The 15,617-nt window shown below is 45.4% G+C and overlaps 1 protein-coding gene across 1 annotated transcript in view; it reads right to left on the bottom strand.

The window, feature by feature from the left end:
* The window catches only part of KIAA0586 (KIAA0586 ortholog), a 311,131-nt gene that overhangs the window by 105,765 nt on the left and 189,749 nt on the right, over positions 1-15,617 (bottom strand). The window lies entirely within an intron of this gene.

Below are 15,617 nucleotides of genomic sequence, written 5' to 3'. Positions count from 1 at the left end.
TTTCCCCAATAGTGAAAGAGGAAGGCAGTGGTGTGCTGGAGCCGGCTTGCACTGGCTCACAAGAGCCGGTTGTTAAATTTACTGGCATCTTGCGAGCCGGGTGTTGGCCAGTGCGAGCCGGCTCGCCTCTGCTCCCCCGCTCACCATCATCCGTCTGCAGCTCTGCGAGTCCCCAATAGCCCTGGTTTCCTTCTTGCGTCGCAGCCTTGCCTTTAAAAATTTTATTTTCCCTTGAGGTGCGCCAGCGTTGCAGCGAAGGCAGCAGCAGGCTCGGTTCCAGCCTTCGTTCCGTTCCTTCGCGCAAACAGGAAATACGTCAGGCGAGGGCGGAGCCATGATGATGCGAAGGAACGGAACGAAGGCTGGAACCGAGCTGAGCCTGCTGCTGCCTTCGCTTCAACGCTGGCGCGCCTCAAGGGAAAATAAAATTTTTAAAGGCAGGGCGGCGGCGCAGGAAGGAAACCAGGGCTAGGGGAGCAGAGCTGCAGACGGATGATGGACGACTGGGGGAGCGGGGAGGGCTGGAAGAAGGCAGATGGAGGGGAGAAGGGCAGGGGGGAGACGAGGGTTGCTGGACATGGGTGGATGGAAGGTATGGCAGGGGGAGAGGAGGGTTGTTGGACATGGGTGGGTGGATGGAGGGCAGGGGAGAGGAGGGTCGCTGGACATGGGTGGATGCAGGGCGGGGGGAGAGGAGGGTTGCTGGAAATGGATGGATGGCAGGGGGAGAGGAGGGTTGCTGGACATGGGTGGATGGAGGGCAGGGGGGAGAGGAGGGTCACTAGGCAGGGGAGAGGAGGGTTGCTGGACATGGGTGGATGGAGGACAGGGGGGAGAGGAGGGTCGCTGGACATGGGTGGATGGCAGGGGGAGAGGAGGGTTGCTGGACATGGGTGGAGGGCGGGAGAGGAGGGTCGCTGGACATTGGTGGATGGAGGGGAGAGGAGGGTTGCTGGACATGGATGGAGGAGAGGGAAGGGAGAGAGAAGAAATGCTGGACATGGATGGAGGGGAGGGAAGAGTGAGGAAGGAGATGAGAAGAGGGAAAAGGAAGAGGAGAAAAACTGCAAATGGATGAAGAAAATAGGCAGAAGCTGAGGACCAGAAATGAAGAAGAAAGGAGGAAAGGAAAGAAATAAATGGAAAGGAAGCCCTGGAAATGGAGTTAAGAGGAATCGGATACTGGGCCAGCATGATCAGAAAAACAAAGTCACCAGACAACAAAGGTAGAAAAAATCATTTTATTTTCATTATAGTGTTTGGAATATATCCACTTTGAGAATCAGGTGCTCAACATTAAAAGTTTATTTTTATTTACTTATGGCATTTTATCCCACATTAAACATGAATTAGATTGCCCCCCTCCCCCAGGCTCTCTCCCCGGCTATAGCCAGCTCTGCAATTTGGGGGGGGGGGCGCAGAGGCGGACAGGGGGGGCGCAGAGGTGGACCGGGGAGAGAGCCTGTTGTTCAACATCTACCAGCACACCACTGGAGGAAGGTGTTGCCAAACCCGCATTTGAGTTCTAGTTTTTTGAACCAATCTAGGTATGTTCAATCTGCAGATTTTAGCGTAATGTACCCCTAAATACATAAAAGAACACTCAGCCAAACACAATGGAAATTCTCTCCGCCATCCCCTCCTCAGCTCAACTTCTGAGGGTAAAGATTCCAACTTTTTATGATTTAATTTAAAGCCTGAAAAGTCCCTATATTCATTAAAGCTTTCTATAACTTTCAAGGTGCATAAATATTTACTAATACATCCTCAGCAAAAGTCACTATTTTGAAAACCTCCGGCCTCATAATCGCCCCGTAAATGTCCAGTCTAGTCTGGACCTGTTGAATCAATGGCTCTAATGTGAGAACTCCAAGACACCCTGTTAAATGCTTTTTCAGCATCAAAACTAATTAAAAGGGATGGTGTATTACCTTGGTTAACCTTCTCTAAAGAGGCCAGAATCCTCCAGACATTTTTGGCCACTTGCTTCTCCCCGATAAAGCCCACCTGTAGATATGCTCCTAACATTGGCAGAACCTGGGCTAACCAATTGGCTTTGCTTCAAAGTTTAACTGTGAAACAGGGCAGTAAAATTCCGGTAAAAAGTGAACCTTACCCAGATTGGGAATAACTACAGTTTATGCTATTGACAGACTCCAGCAGCCACCTCTCTGCCACTGCAGTTGTAATCACCACATAGAGAGAAAACGCTATATTTCACTTTGGTGTTGATTTTCAAGGGGGGGGGGGGGAAGATATAATGAAATATAGTTACATAAATTTTAGGATTCTAAGTTTAGCTGGATTTTCAGAGACATTTAGGAAAATATCTTAAATTTGAGTCCCTAAATTCAAGCCTGCTATTCATGTGCCTAGATTTAGACTACTAAGTTAAATTCCTACATACTGAGAGGCCAATATTCAAAACTATTAGCCAGGAGGAGAGGCTCCTAACTGATTAAATGGCACTCAGCTGCCTATCAGGGATATTCAGTGGCACTTACCCACATAGTGCTACTGAATATCCTCTCTACCTGCGAAAATGGAAACCACCTATTCTGTGGGCAGTCCAGGGCAGAGATGGAACTTATGTGCCAATATTCAACCCTTAACCGGTTAACTGGCCAAACAGCACCATATAAATATCTTTTGCTATGTTAACTTAACCAGTTGAGGGCTTAATATTTGCACTTATCCAGTTAAGCGCCAGCTGTCTGCACATGCCTCAACCTTTATTGTTGGTGCCCAAATGTAGCCCAGCATTGAAAATCTGGGCATAAAGACAGCAGTTGAATATTTATGCCCAACTTTTTTTTTCCCTGCTCTAACTTTATCCTATTAGCAACCCTTGGCTAGTGAAAATAAGCCCCTACATTTAGGTGCTCAGCTCCATCATTTTCAAAGGAACTTATTTTGATATTTAGCACCCAAAGTTAGGCCCTTTGAAAACTGACACCTTGTGTTCCTGTGTGATGATACAGCATTTCCTCAAGATTCCTAAAATCCCAATTTCCATCCTGTTCTCTATCATACTCTCCAACCTTATTGAAGGGTGTCCTTTGAGATTTCTGTTCTCTTCTTTCTAGCCTCCCATCTATAAGAAAGAAAACCACCCCTGATCCACCTATAAGTGAAGTCATTATAATGTCTCTTATTGGCTCAGAATATAGTGTACAGAAATAGATTTAAGATGAAGACTTGGCAGTTTGAAGGGAGGTGACTGCAGGATCTACAAAGAAGACCTAATGTATAAGTGAAAGCAGTTTAAACAGCAATACTCTGAAAAAAAGGTTAAGGAGGATAAACTGTTTGCATATACACTGAGGAAGAAGCAAGAACTTGATTATATGGAGCTAAGGTGCACCAACATAAGGGGACGGTAGTATCTACTGGGTATCTGCTGGGTTCTATAAAACTTGCAAGGATAAGCTGGGTTTGCCCTTGCAGAAATTTAACATGTTCAGAGAAAGTAGAAAGTTGCTGCTGTCTGACACAAAAGGGCATCTCCATCATTCTGAAGGCAAGGATACAACCCTATGTAGTTCATATCATCTAGTTTCCTTGTCAACATCGAGTAAAAACCTTAGCTGGTATTTCAGCCGTTACAACAGCCACACTCATGCCTAAGCTTGTCAAATCACAGCAGGCACATTTTAATAAGGGGCAAGAGGGACCTGATAACATCTGGAAAATTTGAGACTTAATTGGCTAGGAAAGACGACTAAAGTGCCTACATTCTTGTTGAGCCTAGATGCTGAAAAAGCATTCAAGTAGGTGTGGTAGAAGTTCTCAATAGAAGTCTTGAGGAACAGAGGACTTGGGGATACATTTCTATCTTGGATATGGGCATTACATACTGTAGCAGTGAAAGTGAATGTAGACTTTCTTCATTTGTCAGATTAGAAAAGGGCACAAAGCAAGGTTGATCCCTTTCGTCACTGCCTTTTGCCCTGTTATGGAGCCCTGGATGTTCGTGGGATACAGAGTGGAAGGAGGGGAGAAGTATAAGATTAGCTCATTTGTTGATGATCTCATGCTTACAGGGTTTAAAGTAAATTGTTCCAAAAGTGAAACAGTTAACATAGCTATATGTGAGAAGAAAGTGGCTTTGATAAAGCAGTTTTCATTTCACTGGACAAGCAAGAACTTAAAGTATGAGAATATAGCCGGCAGCAAGAAAGGGAAACCTATATGAGGTGAATTACCAAATTTATTATGTGGCATAACCAAGATTTGGAAGAATGGAACAAGCGTAATATCTGTTGGATTGAGTGAACACAAAACTATTAGAATGAATATACTCCCTAGACTGGCATGTATATATTTAGGGCTTTGCTCATTTTACTCAATAGAAAAGCATTAATATAGGTTCATTTGGAAGGGTGGGCCTTCTTGGGTAGCCAACAGGACCCTTTATGCTACAAAACAGGATGTGGGTTTGGGTGTCCCAAATCCAGATTAGTATGTTAAAGCTTGTCATTGAGAGCAATAATGAAGTGGTATGGGGGTAGTGAGAATAGGTAACCCTAAGGCAACTGTGATAGACAGAGTACCCCTGGATTTTCTTCCAAGTTACTGCATGATAGAGGGTTGGCGAACAACCTTTAACCATCCTACATTAAACTCACCTTCTAGACATGGGACTCATTAGCCAAGATGTGCATAATTCTGGTCACTGCATCTCAAAAAAGATATAATGGAATTAGAAAAGATACAGAGAAGGGCAATGAAAATGATAACAAGGATGGGACGACTTCCCTATGAGGAAAGGCTAAAGCGGCTCGGATCTTCAGCTTGGAGAAGAGATGGTTGAGGGGAGAAATGTTAGAAGTCTAAGACACTGAGTGGAGTGAAACAGGTAGACGTGAATTGCTTGTTTACTCTTCCCAAAAATACTAGGACTAAGGGGCACACAATGAAGCTACTAAGTAGCAAATTTAAAACAAACCAGAGAAAATATTTCTTTATTCAACATGTAATTAAACTCTAAAATTCACTGCCAGAGAATGTGGTAAAATCAGTTAGCTTAGCAGGTTTTAAAAAACATTTGGATAATTTCCTAAACGAAAAGTCCATAAGTCATTATTAATATGGACTTGAGAAAATCCACTGTTTATTTCTAGGATAAGCAGCATAAAATCTCTTTTACTGTTTTGGGATCTTGCCAGGTGCTTGTGACCTTGATTGGCCACTGATGGAAAACAGGATACTGGGTTTGATGGACCTTCAGTCTGTCCCAGTATGGTAATGCTTATGTTCTTAAGCTCCTAGGCTACAACAGATGTATTCTCTCCCTCCCCCCCACCGTGCCAATCTGACATTTTGCAGCATATGGCTCAGATTCTAAAGTACTACATTTAGGAGATGGGAGGGTATAGTGACCTAGGAACAGCTAGTTAACAATGGGAGGTTGTGGGGCTTTGTAAAGCTTCAAGAACACTTTCTGCAGATAAAACATTTCATTTTCTGGATCAAAGGGAGATAAAATTAGCCTCAAGGCAACTCAGCATTTCAGCTGAAGGACTGTTCTTGGTAGGAAAGCATACCAAAATGCTATCCACTCCCTATTCCCTATGAGAGAAGGACATGAGTTGTATATATGCTGCCAGAAAGGCTGTGGAAGGATATTTAGAAAAGCATTAGTAAATTGTCATTTTGTACAAGAATTATGAAAAATGGATACAAGATATCAATGGTATATAATGCCCCAGAGATTGCATAGTATTTATACTGATTCATTCCCCAAATGCTGGCAAGGCTGTGGGCACGATGGTATGCTGCTCCAAATTTGGTGTACTTGGAGGGGCATTTTCGATATGACGCCCAAGTCTGACTTTGGACGTTTTGCACAAAATGTCCAAAATTCGAATAGGAAAGAAGGTAATTTAAAAAAAAAGAAAAACATCTATTTTTTTTGGTCAAAAATATTGTTTTGAACAAGGTTTTGTGCTTAGGATGTTTTGTTTTTTGGTCCATTAAAAAAAAAACCCACAAAAAAACTAGTAAGTGCAAAATGTAGAGATTCATGCCATTGAAATGTCAACCACCTCTTCAATGTCGCTTTCAGCACCTAATCACAACACCTCTACTCAGGAAATCTAGGCTACCCCAACTTGACATTTCGTCCTTTAGATTGTAAGCTCTTCTGAGCAGGGACCGTCCTTAGTTATTCATTTGTACAGCGCTGCGTAACCCTAGTAGCGCTCTAGAAATGTTAAGTAGTAGTAGTAGTAATGTAGGAGGAGGCAGCATTTTTAGTAGACTGGTCCCCCAAACATCCCAGGAGAGCAATAGGGCACTCTAGAGGGCACTTCTGTGCACTTCATGAAAATACTCCCAGGTGCACACCTCACCTTTGCTCCCTTATCTTGTCCCGAGTCCTCCAAAACGTCCCCCACTATAAACCACCACAATAGCCCTTATGAGGGAAGGGGACACCTATATGTGGGTACAGTAGGGTTCTGATGACTGGGGAGGGGTCACAGTTTCCACCACAAGTGTGCCAGGTAGAGCGAGATAGGGACCTGAGTACCCCACTCCATAGTGCACTGCACCAATCACTATATTAATCCAGGAACCTGCATGCTGCTGTAATAGGCCTGACTAACATCTGAGGCTGTCATAGAGGCAGGTAATATTTTTATTACCTGCCTCGAATCAGGCCTCGAAAACATGCCAAAGTGGCCACTTGAACTTTCAAGTAGGACAGAGCAGGGGCGTAGCCACGGGTGGGCCCGGGTGGGCCTGGGCCCGCCCAGCAGCACAGCGATACCATTCCCCCGTGGCGTGCCACAACTTTCATCCCCATCTTCCCTCACCCTCACCCTGGCAGGCCCGCCCAGCAGCGATTTCGATCACAGGCAGCTCCTTCGGCTCGCATACGCTGCCTGCCGGCTGGGCTGCCGCTCAAATCTCCTTGCAGCTACTAGCAGCGCTAACCCGGAAGCCTCTCCTCTGAGCTTCCGGGTTAGCGCTGCTAGTAGCTGCAAGGAGATTTGAGCGGCAGCCGGCAGGCAGCGTGTGCGAGTCGAAGGAGCTGCCTGCGATCGGAATCGCTGCTGGGCGGGCCTGCGAGGGTGAGGGAAGATGGGGGTGAAAGTTGTGGCACGCAACGGGGCAAGGGATGATGGGGAAAAGATGTTGGAATTGGGGAGGGAAGACGGGGACAGCAGCTGCACGGGGGGGGGGGGGAGGGAAGAAGATGGAAGGAAAGATGCTGCACAGGGAGGAGGGAAGATGGAATGATGAGGCATGGTGGGTGGGGGAGAAGCTGCATGGGGAAGAAGGGAGAGATCCAGTAAAGGGGTGAAGGGGTCAGGAAGGGAGAAGTCTTGGCTGCATATGAGGTGGAGGAGAGGTAGACATGCTGCATAGAGAGGGGATAGGTGGTGAGAGGGGGAGAAATGTTAAACATAGGGGTGGAGAGGAGGGCAAAATGGTGGGCATAGGGGTGGAGGGAAGGGAGAAATGTTAGACATGCTGGTAGAGGGGAGGAAGGTAGATATGCTGTATGGGAAGGGGAGAGAGACGTTGGACAGTGGGAATGAGAGGGGGAGATAGACATGGGGGTGGATGAGAGATACACAGTAGGTGGTGAGGGGGGAAATGCTTGGCCATGGGGGAGAGGACTACTACTATTACTATTTAACAGGAATGAAGAGAGAAGGGGCAGGAAAATATAAGGCTACCATGGTGGGGTGGGGAGGGGATCAGATGCTGGTTAGAAGGGTGGAGGAAGAAGATGATGGGAATGGTGGAACCCTGTGGGAGAGGGCAAGAGGGGGAGGAGGGGGTGGCAAGGAAATGAATGAGAGATAGTGATTAGAGAGGGTAGAAATATGGTAATGGGGAGTAGATTAAAGATAAAAGAGAAAGTAGGGATGGGGAGGAGTAAGATGGGGAATGGGAGAGCTAGTGGGTGAAAGAAGAAGATGGAAATTTGATAGGTAGTTGAAAAGTAAAAAGGAGACAAAGAAGGGTGAGAGAGAGGCAGAAAAGAGCTACAAAGGAATGACCAACATGTCAGAGGCAGGAATATTGAGGGAACAGACAGGAGAGAGGAGAAAAGACAAATGGACTACAGCCGCTTGAAGAAGAATTAGCAGACGGCAGAGAGGAAAGCAGAAAAGAGAAATTGGAACCAGCAAGATGGAAAAATAAAATGTCCAGACAACAAAGGTAGAAACAAAGCATTTTATTTCAAATGTTTTAAATGGAATATGTTAGCTTTTGGAAATGTGCATAGGAAATGTCTTTGTATTGTGTTCTGTAGAAAAGGAAATGCATGTTTTGTGTCTCCAGTGTTGCAGTAATGCTATGTTTAACTTCTTGGGGTTCCTTTTCAATTTTTATCTAAATATTTTTATTTCTAATTTGTGATCCCTTGTTCTGTGTTTGGTGAGGTTCTGTTGGTGTGATAGTAATGGCAGGTGGAAAATTGGAAGGGAGGCAAAGAGGAGAGGGAATCGGGGAGGGGAGCCCTCCTTTATTTTCTGACCTGGGCCAAGTAGGTCTTACAACAGTTCTAACCCTTGCTGTATAGCTGGTGAGGATTCCCAGGCATCCCCAGCTAAGGACCTCCTACAAAGGCGGCCAGAACTCCCTTCTACCAAGCTCTGGCAACAGCATCCTTGAGCCATCGACAGCTAAGCATGTGTGGGGTGCTGGCATCAGTGGCTTAGGGTCATTGCTGCTGCCTGCCAAGCTTGGTAAAAGAGAGTTCTGGCCACCTTCAGAGAAAGTCTTCAGCTGACTGAGCTTGAGGATCCTCATTAGCTAAAGTATTTATATTTTGAGGTGGAGGTAGGGCGGAGCAGAGAAAATTTTGTGCCCACCCACTTTGGGCTCAGGCCCACCCAAAACTGGCTGTCTGGCTACGCCACTGGGACAGAGCCAATCCTTTGTCCGGAGAAAATCAAGGATCTCCAGCACTGTCATTCAAAGAGGCGATATACCCCTGACCTGTCAACACTCCTCAAAACTCCACCAATACTGCACATAGAAGTTGACCTCCGACAGAACTGCAATATAGTAGAAATCACACCTGCAAAATATCCTCTCTTTTGCAATCGAATCCATTCAAGAGCCAAGCTGTAAGCGAGAACGGAGACGGATCCGGCATGATCGGATCCTAAACCATAAGACTGCTCAGACCCCTGAGAAAGAGTGGAGGGCTTGTCGTCAGATGGACAAAATCCAAGTACCACAGCCAGCACGGCTAATCTGGCGCCACCAAGACTACCAGACCAGAATGCCTCTCTATCCACTCGAGCACCAGACCCACCAGTGGCCAAGGAGGGAAGGCATATAGCAGGCAGCACCAAGCCGCCACAAATGGCTGCCTGAAAAGCCAAGGCAGAGAGGTCAAAGGTCTTCTTCAATAACGACTCCATCTTCCTATCCTGGGGTTCCTGCAGAGCAGCACCCCATCCACAGGAATCATGGTGTTCTTGGTTAGCGCAGGAACCAGGGCATCCACCTTCCGAGCCCTAAACGTCTCCTGGTCATCAGCCGGTACCGGATACTACTACTACTATTTAACATTTCTAAAGCGCTACCAGGGATAAAGTTTTAGAATAGCCCGGGTCATCTTACAAGGGGTATATGGAAAGGACCACTAAGCATGCACCATCTCACAGAAGTCTCGATTCATGGGGAAGGTCTTAGGAGGCTGCTGAACACCCCTGACCAGAGAATCCACTTTCTGGACAGTGTGCCCCACCAAGGGGTCCTCCTCAAATCTGAGCACTAAGATCACCTGAGAAATAAGCTCCGCCAGCTGTTCCCAATGGAAAACGTAGGGGGTAGGTCTCCAACAAAGTCCAGCAGACCCTCTTCCTCCAGATCCCTGCAGCCATCTTCAGACCCAAAATCCTCCAGAGCCTCCTTCTGACATGGGCGTTTAGGAAGTTCCGGACTCTGGAGCAGGAGTATGCAGCACAACAGGGCCCGACCCCGCTGAAGGCCCCCCAAGGATCTCCAAGGAAGGTGTAGTCTGAAGAAAGTTGGGAACTAATGGGCCAATGATCAGAAGCAAATGCAGGTGCTAGAGGCTGTAGCGCCATACTAGCACCTTAATTTGATACCACCCCATGATCAAAGCCCCCGAGCATGTGAAAACGCGCTTGCAGGCTCTGAACGCAAATAGCATGCAAATACATGCAAAACAGGGCTCAACGCAAGTAGCATGCAAATGCATGCTAAACCTATTTATCCCCAATGATCAGCGACCAGCGCGCCAAAGATTGGCTCATTGGTCGCAGCAAACCCTACGCCAGCTCGGAGCTGGCATTAGAGTTTGCAGACCACTGGGGAAAATGGTGAGCCCTGTCCAGCATGCATTTGCATGCTAGTTGACCCCATTCCCCCCAATGCAGCAGCTCCAGCAATAACCCCGACCCTCCCTCTCCCCCCAGCAATAGGGGGCTGGAGGTCCTGCGGACCACCTGTTCCCCCGACCCCCCCCCCCCCCAGCATTCCACCGATGTCCCCAGTGGCCCAGTGGGCTGCGGATAAATCCGCCCCCCACCTGGTCTAGCCCCTACCTGCCACCATTTTCAGTCCCCAAATTCCAGCCTTAGCCCCCTTCTCAGCTGCAGCTAGTTCCAGTTCCAAACCCAGCCCCCCACCTGCCTGCCCTCTTCTCCGGCAACTGCCCCCTTTTTGTTCCTGCCGCCCTGCGTTTAAATCTGTTTTACCTCAAAGTCAAAGTGGCAGCAGTGAAAGAAGCAGGTTCACCTCGAGCATTCCCTTCCCTCTCAGTGTCCTGCCCTCGCAGAAACAGGAAATTACATCAGAGGAAGGCGGGACACTGAGAGGGAAGGGAATGCTCAAGGTGAGCCTGCTTACATAAGTATTGCCATACTGGGAAAGACCAAAGGTCCATCAAGCCCAGCATCCTGTTTCCAACAGTGGCCAATCCAGGTCACAAATACATGGCAAGATCCCAAAAAGTACAAAACATTTTAGACTCCTTATCCCCAGAAATAATGGATTCTCCCCAAGTCCAATTTAATAACGGTCTATGGACTTTTCCTTTAGGAAGCCATCCTAACCTTTTTTTAAACTTCGCTAAGCTAACCACCTTTACCATACTCTCTGGCAACGAATTCCAGAGCTTAATTACATGTTGAGTGAAGAAAATGTTTCTCTGATTCATTTTAAATAATTTACTACATTGTAGCTTCATCGCATGCCCCCTAGTCCTAGTATTTTTGGAAAGCGTAAACAGACGCTTCACATCTACCCGTTCAATTCCACTCATTATTTTATAGACCTCTATCATATCTCCCCTCAACCGTCTTTTCTCCAAGCTGAACAGCCCCAGCCGCTTTAGCCTTTCCTCATAGGGAAGTCGTCCCATCCCCTTTATCATTTTCGTCGCCCTTCTCTTCACCTTTTCTAATTCCACTATATCCTTTTTGAGATGCGGCGACCAGAATTGAACACAATATTCGAGGTGCAGTCGCACCATGGAGTGACACAAAGGCATTATAACGTCCTCATTTTTGTTTTCCATTCCTTTCCTAATAATACCTAACAGTCTATTTGCTTTCTTAGCCTCAGCAGCACACTAAGCAGAGGGTTTCAACGTATCATCAATGATGACACCTAGATCCCTTTCTTGGTCAGTGACTCCTAACGTGGAACCTTGCATGACATATCTCTAAGTCCTTTTCCTCTTTAGAACATGCATCACTTTGCACTTGCTCACATTAAACGTCATCTGCTATTTAGACTCCCAGTCTCCCAGTCTCATAAGGTCCTCTTGTAATTTTTCACAATCCTCCCGCGATTTAACGACTTTGAATAACTTTCTCGTCAGCAAATTTAATTATCTCACTAGTCATTTATAAATATGTTAAAAAGCAGCGGTCCCTGCACAGACCCCTGGGGAACCCCACTACCTACCCTTCTCCATTGAGAATACTGATTGTTTAACCCTACTCTCTGTTTTCTATCTTTTAACCAATTTTTAATCCATAATAGTACACTATCTCCTATCCCATGACTCTACAATTTCCTCTGGAGTCTTTCATGAGGTACTTTGTCAAACGCCTTCTGAAAATCTAGATACACAATATCAGCCGGCTCCCCTTTATCCACATGTTTGTTCACCCCTTCAAAGAAATGTAGTAGATTGGTGAGGCAAGATTTCCCTTCAGTAAATCCATGTTGGCTTTGTCTCATTAATCCATGCTTTTGAATATGCTCTGTAATTTTGTTCTTAATAATAGTCTCTACCATTTTGCCCGGCACCAACGTCAGACTCACTGGTCTATAATTTCCCGGATTTCCTCTGGAACCTTTTTAAAAAATCGGCGTTACATTGGCCACCCTCCAATCTTCCGGTACCACGCTCAATTTTAAGGATAAATTACATATTACTAACAATGGCTCCGCAAGTTCATTTTTCAGTTCTATCAGTACACTGGGATGAATACCTTCCGGTACAGGATATTTGCTACTCTTCAATTTGTAGAATTGCCCCATTACATCCTCCAGGAGTTTTAGAGAATTCATTCAGTTTCTCCAACTCGTCAGCTTCGAATACCATTTCTGGCACCGATATCTCTCCCAAATCTTCCTCGGTGAAGACCGAAGCAAAGAATTCATTTAATCTCTCCACTATGGCTTTGTCTTCTTTCACTGCTGCACCTTTGACTTTGGGGTAACGAGTGCAGGACACTGAGAAGGAAGGGAAGGCTTGAGGTGCGCCTGCTTCTTTCACTGCTGCCGCTTTGACTTTGAGGTAAAATAAAACAGATTTAAACGCAAGACGGCAGGAACAAAAAAGGGGCTGTCACGAGCTGAGAGCGGGCAGGTGGGGAGTGGGGGCTGCGGCTGGAACTGTTAATCGTCAGTGGCGGTAAGCATGGCTTGTGGCACCCTCCTGAGGTCGGCACCCCTCTGCCATGCTTACCTTGCTTACCAGGTTACGCCAGCCATGTCTACAATGTTAGAACCACACTTGAGGAATGTTTGGTTGTGTTTACTGCTTAAATGCTTTTAATTGTTTAGAGGGAACCAAGAAATCTTCTAAGAGGAATGTGTATTTTCCCTTCTGATGGAAAAGAAGGAAGTTTATACTTTTAAATCAAGCTGAACAAAGAAGTGACACTTTGAATTTGGGACAGCATGGTCTTTTACTGGGTGCCAAGGAAGCTTCTGGATGGATAGCAGCCTAGGATGAAAAGGAGGGCTTGCCACCTGGGGGGGGGGGGGGGGGGGGGGGCAGGAGTTCCTTCTTCAGGACAGTGCCTCCCTGGGTGATGTTAGCTGCAATACAGAGAATCGTTGTACAGCGAGTGGAGTGAACCCGGGAAATGTACATCAGTATACAAACTAACATCTTTAAGTATGTCCCCATATGCTTTATGACGAAGACTATCAGCCGTTTTGGTAACCATTCCCTGGACAGACTCTATCCTTTTTGAAGGTGCTGTCTCCAAAACTATGCACAGTACTCCAAATGAAATCTCAGCAGAAATTTTTACAAAGGTATTATCACATCCTTTTACCTGCTGGCCAGGACAGCTGAACTGCAAAATAAAACCAATATTGAAGAGCAGTGGGGGGAGGTGGCAGGTTGATTTTGGGCTAAGGTAGGGAAAGAAAGGGAGGGGTTAGTAGATAGCAATATTACAAAAGAACTGTTGGATGAGATAGGGGAACACAGCCATGAATCAATGACTGAGGGCACACTTGACCTGGTACTGGGTTGGGTTAAATATTTTTTTTCCACCTGAGGGTTGTTTGTTATGGTACAGATGGGTTCAGTGTGGGGGACACTATCTGAGTTGTAAGTATATGAGGTCTAATGTACCCTGGTCATATTTGTATTTAACTCAATAAAAATGTTAAAGTAAAAACAGGTGGCACAACAGTGTGACAAGAGAGTAGCCAAAGCAAGAAGGATGCTAGGCTACAAGTCATTGGTTGAGGCCCCACTTGGAGTACTGTGTTCAGTTTTAGAGGCCGTCTCTCTCTAAGGACATAAAACGACTTGAAGCTGTTCAGAGGAAATTAAGCAAACTGGCATGAAGTCTGCACCGGAAGATGTATAAGTAACCTGAAGACCTGAGTATGTGTACCCTTGAGGAAAGAATGGAAGGAAGATATAATACAGACATGTAAATACTTGAGAGATACTAATGAACAAACAAATCTTTTTCAAAGCTAGGCACCAAAATTAGTTCCTTTAAAAACTGACTGGAGCTCAGCACATAAATGGAGGAGCTTTATATCAGTAGCCACAGGTTACTAATAGGGTAGAGATAGGGCAGGGGAAAAAGTATTAAGTATCTAACTTATCAGCCTAAATCTAGGTACATGAATTGCCGGCCTGAATTTAGGGACCCAAATTTAAGATATTTTCAGGTGAAAACAAACTAGAGAACATGAAATGAAGCTGCAATGAGTTAAACTTAAGAAAAATACTAGGAAAACTTTTTTGAGGGATGGGTGGCGGATGCCTGGAACACACTCCCAGTGGAACTGGTTGGAGCAAAAAGAGTAATGGAATTCAAAAAAGTAGGAGATAAACACAGAGGATCTTTATGTAGAAAGAGGATGGAATCAAAGAAAAATTTAAATGACTTTCACATTTCAAGAAGACATGGAAATATATAACCTGCAGCAGATGCAAACCTAAAGGCAGAGAAGGGGTAAACTTGCATGTTCTGCACAGAGCAAAAAGGTACAACTCTAGGCACTTTAAGTCCTCTTATCAAGCAACGCTAGTGGTTCCCACATGGCAATGCTGATGGAGCCCATTCAAAGTGAATGAGCTTTGTCGGCAATACAGAACCAGGAGCCACTAGCACGACTTGATAAAAGAGGCCCTTACAGAGCAACCTAGATGGGTCACAGTGGTTTTTATCTGCTGTTATTTATTATGGGTCCTTTTACTAAGCTGCGGTAAAAAGTAGCCTTACTGCACCCTTATGCAGGGTTTTCCCATACACTAAGGTCATTTTTACCACAACCCTAAAATGTCAGATTTTCTACTTTTTGTATTAATGGCCATGCACTATGTTGTCATTAGCACACATCCCAAGACACATTCCTACAGTAGGAACACGAAACGAGACTGATAAAAACATCTTGATTCCTCCCTTGAAAAAGCTGGTGGAGCGAAACGGGTCCCCGTCGGGAGTCATTTGAAGAGACGTTTGACAATATAAGTTAAGTCACATCACTTTTGTTATGCCTATAATGTTACCATAATCAGAGTACAACAGGAGGTTTTTTAGGTCTATGGTGAGCTCAGCCTACAGTGTGCCCTATGACTTATCAATGTGTCTTGGCATCTGGGTTTTTTTGAGACCTTTTCCTCCTTAAACAAAAAAATTGTTGATTATCGAGTAAGGTATTCTTTCAACACATGTGGAAAGTTACATGCAGTTCTATATTTTGATTTACATCCAGTATTCTGCAAGGGGTTTTTGATGCCATTAGCACACAGCCGTTTAAAAAATATATATCACGTGAGCACTTACCACTACCCATTTTGAAGGCGGTAAGGGTTTATAACTGTTTAGCGCAGGAATAAATGCTCTTTGCCTCCAATATACCCCCTCAAAAAAAAAAAAAGTATTTTTTTAAAATGTGGTTAG

This window comes from Microcaecilia unicolor, chromosome 9, assembly GCF_901765095.1.
Source record: "Microcaecilia unicolor chromosome 9, aMicUni1.1, whole genome shotgun sequence".
Lineage (NCBI taxonomy): Eukaryota > Metazoa > Chordata > Amphibia > Gymnophiona > Siphonopidae > Microcaecilia > Microcaecilia unicolor.
Note: the sequence above shows the minus strand (reverse complement) of the source record. Positions and strands in the feature narration are given on the sequence as shown.